This window comes from Bos taurus, chromosome 5 (genome assembly GCF_002263795.3).
Source record: "Bos taurus isolate L1 Dominette 01449 registration number 42190680 breed Hereford chromosome 5, ARS-UCD2.0, whole genome shotgun sequence".
Lineage (NCBI taxonomy): Eukaryota > Metazoa > Chordata > Mammalia > Artiodactyla > Bovidae > Bos > Bos taurus.
This window is the reverse complement of record NC_037332.1, coordinates 113,865,964-113,877,868: the sequence shown is the minus strand read 5'-3', so window position 1 is coordinate 113,877,868 and position 11,905 is coordinate 113,865,964. Positions and strand designations below refer to the sequence as shown.

Sequence of the window (11,905 nt, the reverse complement as noted above, 5' to 3'; positions counted from 1 at the left end):
GAGTGGGGGAAGGGTGGGTCCTTTAGCCACGATGTCAAGGGAAGCCACAGTGAGCATGCAGTCTTCCTGAAAAGACTTGAGAGACACGAGGACATTCCCATGTCCAAGGCCCGGGACAGGAGGAGAGGGCGGCTGGGAACCCCAGGGAGAAGGTTGACCAAGCATGTTTGCCAAGCCCTGGCCTCGGCATCCAGGGCCCACCCGGGGGACCCAGGGGTCAGAGCAGGTTTTATTTCATTTTATTTTTCTTTACTTTTATTTTATGCCCTGCCACGAGACATGTGGGATCTTAATTCCATCACAAGGGGTCAAACCCGTGCCTTCTGCATCGGAAGCATGGAGTCTTAACCATTGGACCGTTGGAGATGTCCCCAGTGCAGGTTTAAAATGGCCGTCTCTCCATGTGCCATCCCAGACTTTTGTCCCAGCCTTGGAAACCTCTTGAGAGCCCCTTGGACTGCAAGGAGATCAAACCAGTCCATCCTAAAGGAAATCAACACAATATTCATTGGAAGGACTGATGTTGAACCTGAAACTCGAATACTTTGGCCACCTGATGTGACGAACTGACTCCCTGGAAAAGACATGATGCTGGGAAAGATTGAAGGCAGGAGGAGAAGGGGACGACAGAGGATGAGATGGTTGAATGGCATCACCGACTCGATAGTTTGAGTAGGCTCCAGGAGTTGGTGATGGACAGGGAGGCTTGGCCTGCTGCGGTCCATGGGGTAGCAGAGTCAGACACGATTGAGCAACTAAACTGAACTGACTGGGAACCTTGTCGGGAAAATCCTCCAGCTTTGACAGAGACTCTGTAATACCAGGAGAGACCCATCGAAGGGTTTCAGGGCTCTCTCCTGAGCTGGCCTGAGCTCCTTGCCAGGAGCTAGAGTGACCAGCTCCTCACAGTGCTGTTCCACTCGTGCCCGCCTGGTGGATGCTTTGTGGGGGCACCTTCCCAGGACGAGAGGCCATTGAGAGCCTGGTGGGCTGGGTGTCTTGCCTGGATGGCCCCCTGCAAGGTGGAATGCCCCATTGCACAGATGGAGAAACTGAGCCTCAAAGAGGGGTCCTGATGGGTCTGCGGCCACACAGCCAAGAGACTGGAGGGCTGGGGCTTGAACCCAGGTCTCTCTGACCTGTCTGACCTGGGGGTCTGTAGCTAAGCTTTGGGAAGTCCGTGAACCCCTTTGTTCTTCAGTCGCCCCACCCAGTCATGTCCGACTCTTTGTGACCTCGTGGACTGCAGCACTCCAGGCTTCCCTGTTCTTCGGCATCTCCCAGAATTTGCTCAAACTCATGTCTATTTGAGTTGGTGATGCCATCCAACCGTCTCATCCTCTGTCGTCGCCTTCTCCTTCTGTCCTCAATCTCGGGTAAAAGCATTTTCTGAGTCAGGAACCTGCAGCCTGGTCGGCAAGGGCTGGGACTCCGGGTCACACAGCCCTGAGTTAGAATACTGACTCTGCCAGTTATAACTTGTGTGGCCTCAGATAGCAATTGGGCCTTTCTGAGCCCATCCTCTGTGAAGTCCCCACCTCCCAGGGCTGCTGTGAGGGTGAACGCACAGGAAGCTCTCAGCATGATGCCCGATACATAGTAGGCGATGGATAAACCCAGAGGATGTTATTGAAGACAGGGTTTAAGAACTGATGAAGAGTTTGAGAGAATCCCCCGGTGGTCCATTGGTTAGGACTCCACGCTTTCACTGTCGAGGGCGTAGGTTCAACCCCTGGTCAGGAACGAGGATCGCACAAGCTGCATGGTGTGGCCAAATTAAAAAACAAACAACGGCAAAAAAAACTGATGAAGAGTTTGATATGTTCACAAAGAAACTGTTATCTTGGAGGTACATCATGTATTTAATGAAATACGCTTTACAAATCAGTGTGTACAGTATAGTCCAACATTTAAAGGAAATCCATACAGAACATTCTGGAAGGAAATTCAGTCCTGGGCTAAGACCCCATGTGAGGGGTGTGTGTGTAACGCTTACATGGTCATCCCTGGAGCTGAAGGGGAAGGATGGGGTATTCATGAGGAGCCCATGGGGATCGATCTCTCTCGAGCCTGGTAATGGTGGTCCAGGCTGGGAGAGTTGAACGTGTGCGTGGGCAGTGCCCCCTGGGCCTTGGGCTCAGAGCCTGGGCTAGGCCAGCCCCACCTGGACTTGCTGCCAGGCTGGTGTAGGCTGACAATGCAATGACCAGGCTGTGTGACCTGTGTAGCAGCAGGACCGTGGGCTTCGGGGTCTGGAGTCCAGGCTGTGTGGCAGCTGAGGGCACTCTGAGAACTCCCAGGGACTGCGGGGCTGACTGAGATCAAGACCCAGGGCTGGGACCCCACCGTGTGGTGGGTCTCCAGCCGGGGGCCAGTGGAGATGGAGAGGAAGTTGGAGGTGGGTTGAGAGCCCTGGGTGCCTGCCTGGAACCAGATACTTCTCCAGGTTCTGGGGAGAGGCCTCTGGGGACACGAGTCCGTGGCAGTGAGCTTCTTTTTGAAGGTCAAGGCTGGTCCTTGGCAGCCTGAATGACACCTGGGAAGCTCAGAGGAGGGAGTGGCCCCGCCGCCATTTCCCTCAACTCTCCCCTGAAGCTTTGGCAGGAGCCTCCTCACAGCCCTGAAGACACGTGCAGATGGATTTCTGCCCTCCGCGGCCCCCTAGAATCTCCCACATGTTGAGAACCCCTGGAAATGAGCTGGTCCAGCCCAGGCTCCCTGGAGCTGAACTCCTGGGCCCCTTGGAGCCTCAGCCCGCTCTGCTCAACCAGGGCCTCTGAGCGTGAGGAGCTGGCGTGGGGGGCGTAGGGGGCACCTGACGCAAGGGAGCCTCTGGCCTCGGAGGGAGGCCACGGCACTGGCTTGCCTAGGGCCAGAGCGCCGCAGGGAGTGGGGACACCAGGGCCTGAAAACAGGGCTAAGACCGCCACCCCCCCGCCCGCAGGAAATGGAGTGGAGAACAGACGTGGGCAAGTCCTAGATGGCAAAGAAACTCCTCCATCTCCCCGCCCGATCTGGGGGCCCTTCAGCCCCGTGCAGCCAAATGAAACACATCCCACCAGCTTACAACTCACCCAGTCTTCCCATCTCAGCCGACGGCCACTCTGGCCTTCCAGGCACTCCAGGCAAAGACTTTGGAATTGTTTTCAGCTCCTCTTTCTCCCGTGTTCCAGCTTTCCCAAATCTGGGGACCGGTTTCTAAGGAACATAATGTGAAAGTCTGAGGTCGACCCACATGCACTAATTCAGAAAGACATCTGTACCTGCGCCATCTCAACTGAGATTCAAAGGCTGTAGAATAAGTCTTAATATGAGTCGATTCACATAGAAGACTATTTTTCATTTGCCCTGAAAGTTGTGTGGCTCAGTTGGTAAAGAATCTGCCTGCAATATGGGAGACCTGGGTTTGATCCCTGAGTTAGGAAGATCCCCTGGAGAAGGGAAAGGCTACCCACGCCAGTATTCTGGCCTGGAGAATTCTATGGACTGTATCCATGGAGTCACAAAGAGTCGGACACTGAGTGGCTTTCACTGAAACTTGTGTAAGGAACATACCAGAAGGTCAAGATCAGGTAACAGGTGTGGAGATCACTCAGTGGTCTTTTCTTTCTCTTGTATAGTATTTATAACTTTTGCTATACATGTGTATTATGTTTCTAGTCATGAAACAGTAACTTTCTTAAATAAAAATTTTTGACTGTACCATGTGGCTTTCGGCGTCTTCAGTTCTTAAACCCTGTCTTCAGTAACAGCACTTGGGTTTCTCCATCACCTACATCATGCTGAATTCCCCAAACACTAATTTTTAAAATATATATATATATATATATTTATTTACTCATTTTATTTTTGGCTGCACTGGGTCTTCACTGCCGTGAGGGCTTTTCCCTAGGTGCGAGGAGCAGGCGTTCATTGCGGTGGCTTTTCTTATTGCAGTGTATGAGCTCCAGGGTTCTCAAGCTCCAGAGCGAGGGCTCAGTAGTCGTGGCGCTCGGGGCTTAGTTGCTCCACGGCGTGTGGGATCTTTCCAGATCAGGGATTGAACCCGTGTCTCCTGCAATAGCAGGCTGATTCACTGAGCTTCACCGCTGAGCCACCAGGGAAGCCCCCTCAACAGTAACTTTTCAGTAGACCTTATGGTGAGTGAAAGAAGGTGGAAGAAGACACGAGAGAGGACACACTGCATGATTCAGTTTGTATGACGCTGGAGAGCAGGCAAAGCGTGTCTGTGTGATAGAGGGGCCAACAGCCGCCTCGCGAGGTGGGGAGGGTGTTGGCTGGAAAGGGCAGGAGGGAGACTTCTGGGGATTTCTGTCCCACATGGTGGTCGGAGGGTATGTGTGTATGTGCTCAGTCACTCCAATTGTGTCTGACTCTTCGCGACCCCACGGACTGTAGCCCATCAGGCTCCTCTGTCCATGGGATTCTCCAGGCAAGAATCCTGGAGTGGGTTGCCAGGCCCTCCTCCAGGGGATCTTTTGGACCCAGGGATCAAACCTGGGTCTCCTTGCACTGAGCTGAATGCTTCAGATTTGTGCACTCTGGGGTTTGTAAAGTAAAGCTTGATACAAATTAAAATGCAATAAAACAAAGCACAATGAATCAGACCTGAGACAGCCAAGAGTGAGGATTTACTCAAGATCCAGATTCCTGGCTGCCAGGGGGTACTTGGCAAGCTGAGCCCATGGTGCTGGTGACAGGGGGACTATCACAGTTGAAAACAGAGACAGCACGTTTCAGAGCAGATTATGAGGCTTAACCAGCCAGGCCACTCCGCTCAGAGCCAGGACGATTTAATAGACACACGCTCCGGCCAAAAACCGAAATGGCCAGTGTGACCAAAATAACCTAATCTCCTGCAACCTGTCAGGGGGACGGAGACCAGGCCTCCACTCTGTCAGACAATTCCAGGAATCCGGGGTCAGGGAGGGGGTGATATCTGCTCCTGAAACACTGTGGAGGCCCTGGGCAGCCGACTGTGGACATCCTGCAGCGACGGCCACCAGTGTCCCCTGCCAGGAGCAGGCTCAAGGCCCCAGGTTATCGCTCAAGTCGGGTCTGGCGGGAGGGACGAGACCCACGTGGGTGCCGGCAGGAAGGAGCCCCGGTCCCGCAGAACCTCCCTTCACCCAGAAATAACATCCCTCCTGACAGCCGAGTTTATCAGCACGATAGCAGATTTTTTCAAAACAATAACAGAGGTCCTAGGGGCTCCCTCGGCCCACACTCAGCAGGGATGACTGGCCATGGTGTCGGCAGCCGCTGCTGTCCACGCCTCTGCTCCAGGAAGGCCCCATCTGTAAATCCCCGGAGGGGAGGCCGTGTATGCATTCACCCCTCTGCACCCCGCGTGATGAGCCCTCGGTAGACGTCTGTTTCACAGATGAGTGAATTTCCCCTTTGCCGTCCTGGTTTTCATTTTTATTTGTTTATTTTTACATGTACGCACCTCTCTGTTTATTTCTGGCTGCGCTGGGTCTTCATCACGGCACACAGGCTTTCTCTAGTTGGGGCGAGTGGGGGCTACTCTTCCTCGAGATGGGCGGGCGTCTCATCGCAGTGGCTTCTCTCGTTGTGGCGCACGGCCACAGAGTGTGTGGGTTTGGTAGCTGTGACACCTGGGGCATGTGGAAACTCCCCAGACTGAGGGTCAAGCCTGCGTCCCCTGCACTGGCAGGAGGATCCTTAACCCCTGGACCACCAGGGAAGTCCTTCCATCCCGTTTCATCATCCACAACAGCCCTCTAGGAGGAAACCTGTAGCTCCCATTTTACAGAGGAGGAAACCGAGGCCCACAGGTGATGAGGTGCATGCGAATCAGGACCCGTTTTCTCATTCCAGGTCCTGGGGTTTCCTCGTCTCACGACTGCTGATCATGGCTATCTCAACTCCCCTTCCCCTGCCTGGAAGAATGATGGGGCTGGGAAACCACAGTGTTCAAGGCTGTTTTCTCTCATAGGAATTGTTTGTTTATTTATGGCCTCCCCAACTAGGGATCAAACCCGGGCCCTTGGCAGTGAGAGTGCGGAGTCCTAACCCCCGGATTGCCGAGGAACTCCCAGGAAATAATTTCATTTTATTTAAAGTTCTGCAGGGGAAATTCCCTGGCAGTCCAGTGGTTAGGAGTTGGCAGTTTCACTGCTGAGGGTGTGGGTTCAAGCCCCGGTCTGGGAACTAAGATTCCCCCAAGCTCACTGGAAAAGATCCTGATGCTGGGAAAGATTGAAGGTGGGAGGAGAAGGGGACAACAGAGGATGAGATGATTGGATGTCTTCACCAACTCAATGGAGATGAATTTGAACAAGCTCCGGGAGTTGGTGATGGGCAGGGAAGCCTGGCGTGCTGCAGTCCATGGGGTCGCAAAGAATCGAACACAATTGAGTGACTGAACTGAACTGAACTGAAGCCTCATGGAGCAGCAAAAAAAAAACACACACAACGAAGTTCTGCGGTCTTGTCCTTTTTTCTGAAGAAGCGTATGTCCCCACGAATAACGAAAGAAATGCACGTAAAACAATACTGATACCACCCAACGTGTGAGCCGTTGATAACACCCCGCGCGGGCAGAGCTGCGGAAGCCCTGTCTTCTTGGGCAGCTGTACTGGGAACACACGGAGGTGTCTCAAAACATGCCAAACGCACGTTCTCTGACCCCGATCATTCACGGGGGGACATTCTGGGCCGGAGGGTAATGTGAGCAAAGGTGTGGGGGCTGGAAGCTCAAGTGTGGACGTTTGCCTTGGAAGGAAGGGAGCTGCTCACCCAGCAGGTGAAGGGACTGGGCTGAGCCCCCCCGAGTGGACCATGCTTCCGGAGAAGGAGAATTCTGGAGAGAAGGCCCTGGCTTGAAACCTGGTGGTGGTGGTGTTGTTCAATGGTTCAGTCGTGTCCAACTCTATGACCCCATGAACTGCAGCGCGCCAGGCTTTTCTGTCCTTCACCATCTCCCGGAGTTTGCTCAAACTCATGTTCGTTGAGTCCGTGATGCCATCCAACCATCTCATCCTCTGTTGCTCCCTTCTCCTCCTGCCCGCAATCTTGCCCAGCATCAGGGTCTGGAAACAGATGCGTAGCCGCCTGTGTTGAGCTGGTGCCCACAGCCCGAGAAGCCCTTGCAGCACGGAATTGTCTTGTACTCTAACCTGGGGAAGCACGCTTTAGGAGCCCAGCTCACAGACGAAGAAGCCGGCAGGCCAAAGCCCCAGCTGGAGCTCGGGCGGGACCGACTCCCAGCCGCAGGGTCCCTCACCTGTTTACTCCCAGCCTGCCCTTGGCATCTCCCCTGAGCAGCCTGACTCTGGAGACAACACAGGGCGTCCACAGTCCCTGCCCTTGGGGGCCTCAGCGTCTAGACGGGTGGTTGGGTTTGGGAAAAACTATTCAGCTGACCGTGTAGAGGTCTGAGTCCTGTGATACCCAGCATCTGCGAGGTGGGACTGTTGATTCTGAGGGAAGAAGCAAAGCCCCATGCAGCCCCGTCAGGACCAAACATCCGCCCCTGCGAATCTTTTGTGGGGCCTGGGCCAGGTCTACCTGGCCAGGAGAACCGTGGGGCTGGGGCTTCCCTGGTGGTCCAGTGGTTAGAATCTTCCTTGCAGTGCAGGGCTTGTGGGTTCCATCTCTAGTCGGGCATCTCTGATCCCACTTGCTGCTGAGCAACTAAGCCTGCGTGCCACGACTGAGACCCCACACAGATTGATAGATAAACTTTTTTTTAAGTTTTTTTTTTTTTTTTTTAAAGAAGAACTGTGGAGCCTGGGCCAGCCTCCTTGCCCTTGTGCCTTGTTGGAGGGAATGTAAAATGGGACTTCCTTGGTGGTCCAATGACTAAGATTCTGAGTTCCCAATGCAGGGGGTCCAGGTTCGAGCCCTGGTCAGGGAACTAGACCCCACATGCTGCAACTAAGGAAAAAATAAATGCTGTAGCCAGGGTGGTCAAGGTGTGGAATCGGTGGCTGTGGCCTCTGGGCTGGGATGAACCAGGCTCAGGGTGCAGGCAGGGGAGCCGGGCAGGACCCACGGCCAGTAGAGTGGGAGCTGCTGGACTGGTCACTCCTGCTGCAGGACTTGCAGGCCGTTTTATGCCTCCACTCAAGTTAGGAAGCATATGGAACCTCGAGCAAAACAAGTGTTTAAAAGTCTACCAAAATGTGCCTTCCGTAGCGGCTATGACAGAGGTGGGTCTGAACCCAAAATGACAAAATGGGAACCAGCACTAGAATGGGGTGTGAGTCTTACTGCCAATAAGAAACAATAAGCAATGTTTATCAATGAATTATGCTTGTAAGTCACAAACACAAGGGAGAATCTCCTCACATAGCAGTCGAAAATCGATGCTAAAGATTTACTAGAGGGTCAAGTTAAAACATGAAGTAAATGTATGATGAATTTTTTTTTTTTGGCCAAGCTGCACAGTTTGTAATGTCTTTGTTCCCCAATCAGAGATTGAAATCAGGCCCTCCACAGTGAAAGTGTGGAGTCCTAACCACTGGACTGCTGGGGACTTCCTGTATGGTGAATTTGAAGTTCTTATTCATTTATGTACCAGCTTTTTGGGCTTCCCTGGTGGCTCAGATGGTAAAGAATCTGCCTGCAATGCTGGAGACCTGAGTTTGATCCCCAGGTCAGGAAGATCCCCTGGAGGAGGGCATGGCAACCCACTCCAGTATCCTTGCCTGGAGAATCTCCATGGACAGAGGAGCCTGGTGGGCTGCAGTCCATGGGGTCGAAAAGAGTGGGACATGACTGAACAACTAAGCACACACTCACACACCAGCTTTTTATAATGATGTGCCTCAAAACTTAAAAAAAGTTGTAGCCACTGTAGAAAGCAGTATGGCAGTCCCTCAAAAAAAATTATGCACAGAATTGTCAAAGGACCCAGAAAGCCCATATTTGAGAATATACCCAAAAGAAATTGAAAGCAGACCCTTGAAAAGATATTTGAACACTCATGTTCAGAGTTATTCACAATGGTCAAAAGGTCATTCACAACTCAAATCCGTGTCCACTGACTGATGAATGAGTAAACAGCATGGTAAATACATACAGTGGAATATTACTCAATCTTAAAAAGAAAAACATTCCCACACAGGCTACAACAGGGATGAAACGTGAGGATATTATGCTAAGTGAAATAAGCCAATCATAAGAAGACGGATTCTAAATGTTTTCACTTGGGTGAAACACCTGGAGAAGTAAGATTTGTAGAGACAGAAAGTAGAATGGTGGTCGCTAGGACTGGGGGAGGAGAGCGGGAATTAGTGTTTAGTGGGAAAAGTTTTAGTTTTGCAAGATAACTAAGTTCTAGAGATTGGTTACCCATGGACATACTGGATCACAACACTGAACTGAACACTTTGAAATGGTTAATATAGGGAATCAGTGCTGACTATTCATTGGAAGGACTGATGCTGAAGCTGAAGCTCCAATACTTTGGCCACCTGATGCGAAGAACTGACTCATTGGAAAAGACCCTGATGCTGGGCAAGACTGAATGCAGGAGGAGAAGGGGATGACAGAGGATGGTTGGATGGCATCATGGACTCGATGGACATGAGTGTGAGCAAGCTCCGGGAGTTGATGATGGACAGGGAAGGACAGGGAAGCCTGGCATGCTGCAGTCCATGGGGTCGCACGGAGTGGAACACGACTGAGTGACTGAACTGACTGATTGATAGTAAATTTTCTTTTGCATGTGTTAATATTTTACCACATTAAAAAAATAAGTATGAGATAAAACCACTCACCAGGTAGGGACCTTGAGAGGGTGTAACGAGGGGAGTTCTGGCTAAGATTTTAGGGTGCTGTCCTGTACGCAGGAGGGTGGGCTTCATGGGCCGGCCACCTGGGCAGCCGCCCAGGGCCCCCGTGCTCAGATGGGCCCCTCACATGGTTAATGCTGCCGTAGTTGTTTTGAAATTCCTAATAATTTTTGAACAAGAGTTGCCACATTTTCATTTTGCATTGAACCGCAAAATGACGTAACTGAGAGTTCTGGCCCTCAGTCAAGACACCAGCACAGACTTTATCATCAACCTTGTTGGGATGAGCTGGGTGAAGGATGTGCCGTGTTCAGGGTGGAGAAGGGTGTGGGGCCACATGAAGACAGTACGCCTGCCTGGGGAGGGGGAGGGGCAGCGGGACCACCTGCCAAGGAAGGAGAGGGCCATAGACAGCGGAGGCCGGGAAGGGGCTGGGCCAGATCATCCCAAGATGGGGTCTTGACCCCATGATGTTGTTCAGTCGCTAAGTCGTGTCTGACTCTTTGTGACTCTATGGACTGCAGCACGCCAGGTTCCTCTGACCTTTACTATCTCTTGGCGTGTGCTCAAATTCATGTCTATCGAGTCACTGATGCTATCTAACCAGCTCATCCTCTGTCTCCCCCTTCTCCCCCTGCCCTCAATCTCTCCCAGAATCAAGATCTTTTCCAATGAGTTGGCTCTTCACTTCAGGTGGCCAAAGTATTGGAGCTGATCCCATTCCTTGCTGGTATTTCAAGACTCCCTTGGCGGAATATGACCCCGAGGAACCAGCCTCAGAAACCAGCCAGTGCAGGGACGTCTCATCCAGGAAACAGTGTTTATTGAACACCTGCTACGAGCCAGCAGTAAGCACATCATCTGCAACCTTCTGGTTCTCATCACCTCCTGGGGTTAAAGGGCTGAGGCGGGAACCAAGGAAGGGCAGGGGCAGCAGCGGGGTGCATATTAGCTCTGGCTCCACTAGATGGCGCCAAATATAACTGATGATGGACCCAAAGCACGCCCCCGGCCTGGGCAAGGCGGTGCGGACGTCTCAGGAAGCTTGCAAACAAAGCTCAGAGCATCACCTTGAAAGCGCACCCATCTCCGGAAGGTGGCTCTTTGCTTTTCAGGAGGCAGAGGTGTGAACCATCAGCCTTCGTAGGTTCAAATCCAGACTCTGCCACTTAAAAGTTTCACACATTTTCACAACTTAAAACTTTTATTTATTTTCCTTGCTTAATGTAAGTTTTATAGTCTCGTTAGCTTTTCATTACTTTTTAAAAAATTCATAATTTTTAATTGATTAAATAAAAATAGAATAACAATTGAGATCTACGAATGAGAAGAATGGATTTCTTTGGGGGCAGGAGGGGAGATGATTTCACTTATTTGGGGTACAAAGTTAGTGTGTTCGTTATCATCAAATCAGTTGCAAGTGGTCACAAGGAACCAGCATTCTTAGCTTTCTGGAGCAGGTAGTGGGCTGGATTTGACCGATGCTTTGCTGACTCTTGATCTTGTGTATTAACTGTGTTAATGTAATAGGGAAGAACATTTTTGTATTCTATTACAAGTTAATCACTGAAGGGATGCTGCCTATAAACTTAAGTTATACATAATGGCCCACCTCTGGGGATCCTGCTCTCCCGGTAAAGAGCATTAAGCTAAAATACCTTTGTTTAGCTCATAGGAAACCTCCTGACCAGGTCCACCTGTGAATGGTGGCAGGAGGGAGAAATTAACAAATCCCCTCTGAAGGTTGACAGAAACCAAGAAGTGTATGACTTTACTCCCTTCCCCTTTTAGTATAGAAGGAGTCTGAATTCTAACTCAGGCAAGATGGTTCTTTAGGACACGTGCCTACCATCTTCTTGGTTAGTCGGCTTTTTCAATAGTCATTATTCCTTGTTCCCAAAACCTGTCTCTCGATTTATTGGGCTTATTGGCCTGTCATGTGACAAGCAGTGTGAGCGTAGACTCTGTTTCCTTGGCAGTGTTTGTTTTTTTCCAATTAAAGGTTTGTTTTCTGATGTCTAAACCTACATGTGCACTAATTATGAAGTGAAGTCGCTCAGTCATGTCCAACTCTTTGCAACCTCATGGACAATAGCCTACCAGGCTCCGCCATCCATGGGATTCTCCAGGCAAGAATACTG

The 11,905-nt window shown here is 51.3% G+C and overlaps 1 pseudogene; it reads left to right on the top strand.

Annotated features, from left to right (window-relative positions):
• Positions 1-1,996: 1,996 nt before the first annotated feature.
• Positions 1,997-10,396, top strand: LOC132345392 (mitochondrial import inner membrane translocase subunit TIM14-like; annotated as a pseudogene).
• The last annotated feature ends 1,509 nt before the right edge of the window (positions 10,397-11,905 follow it).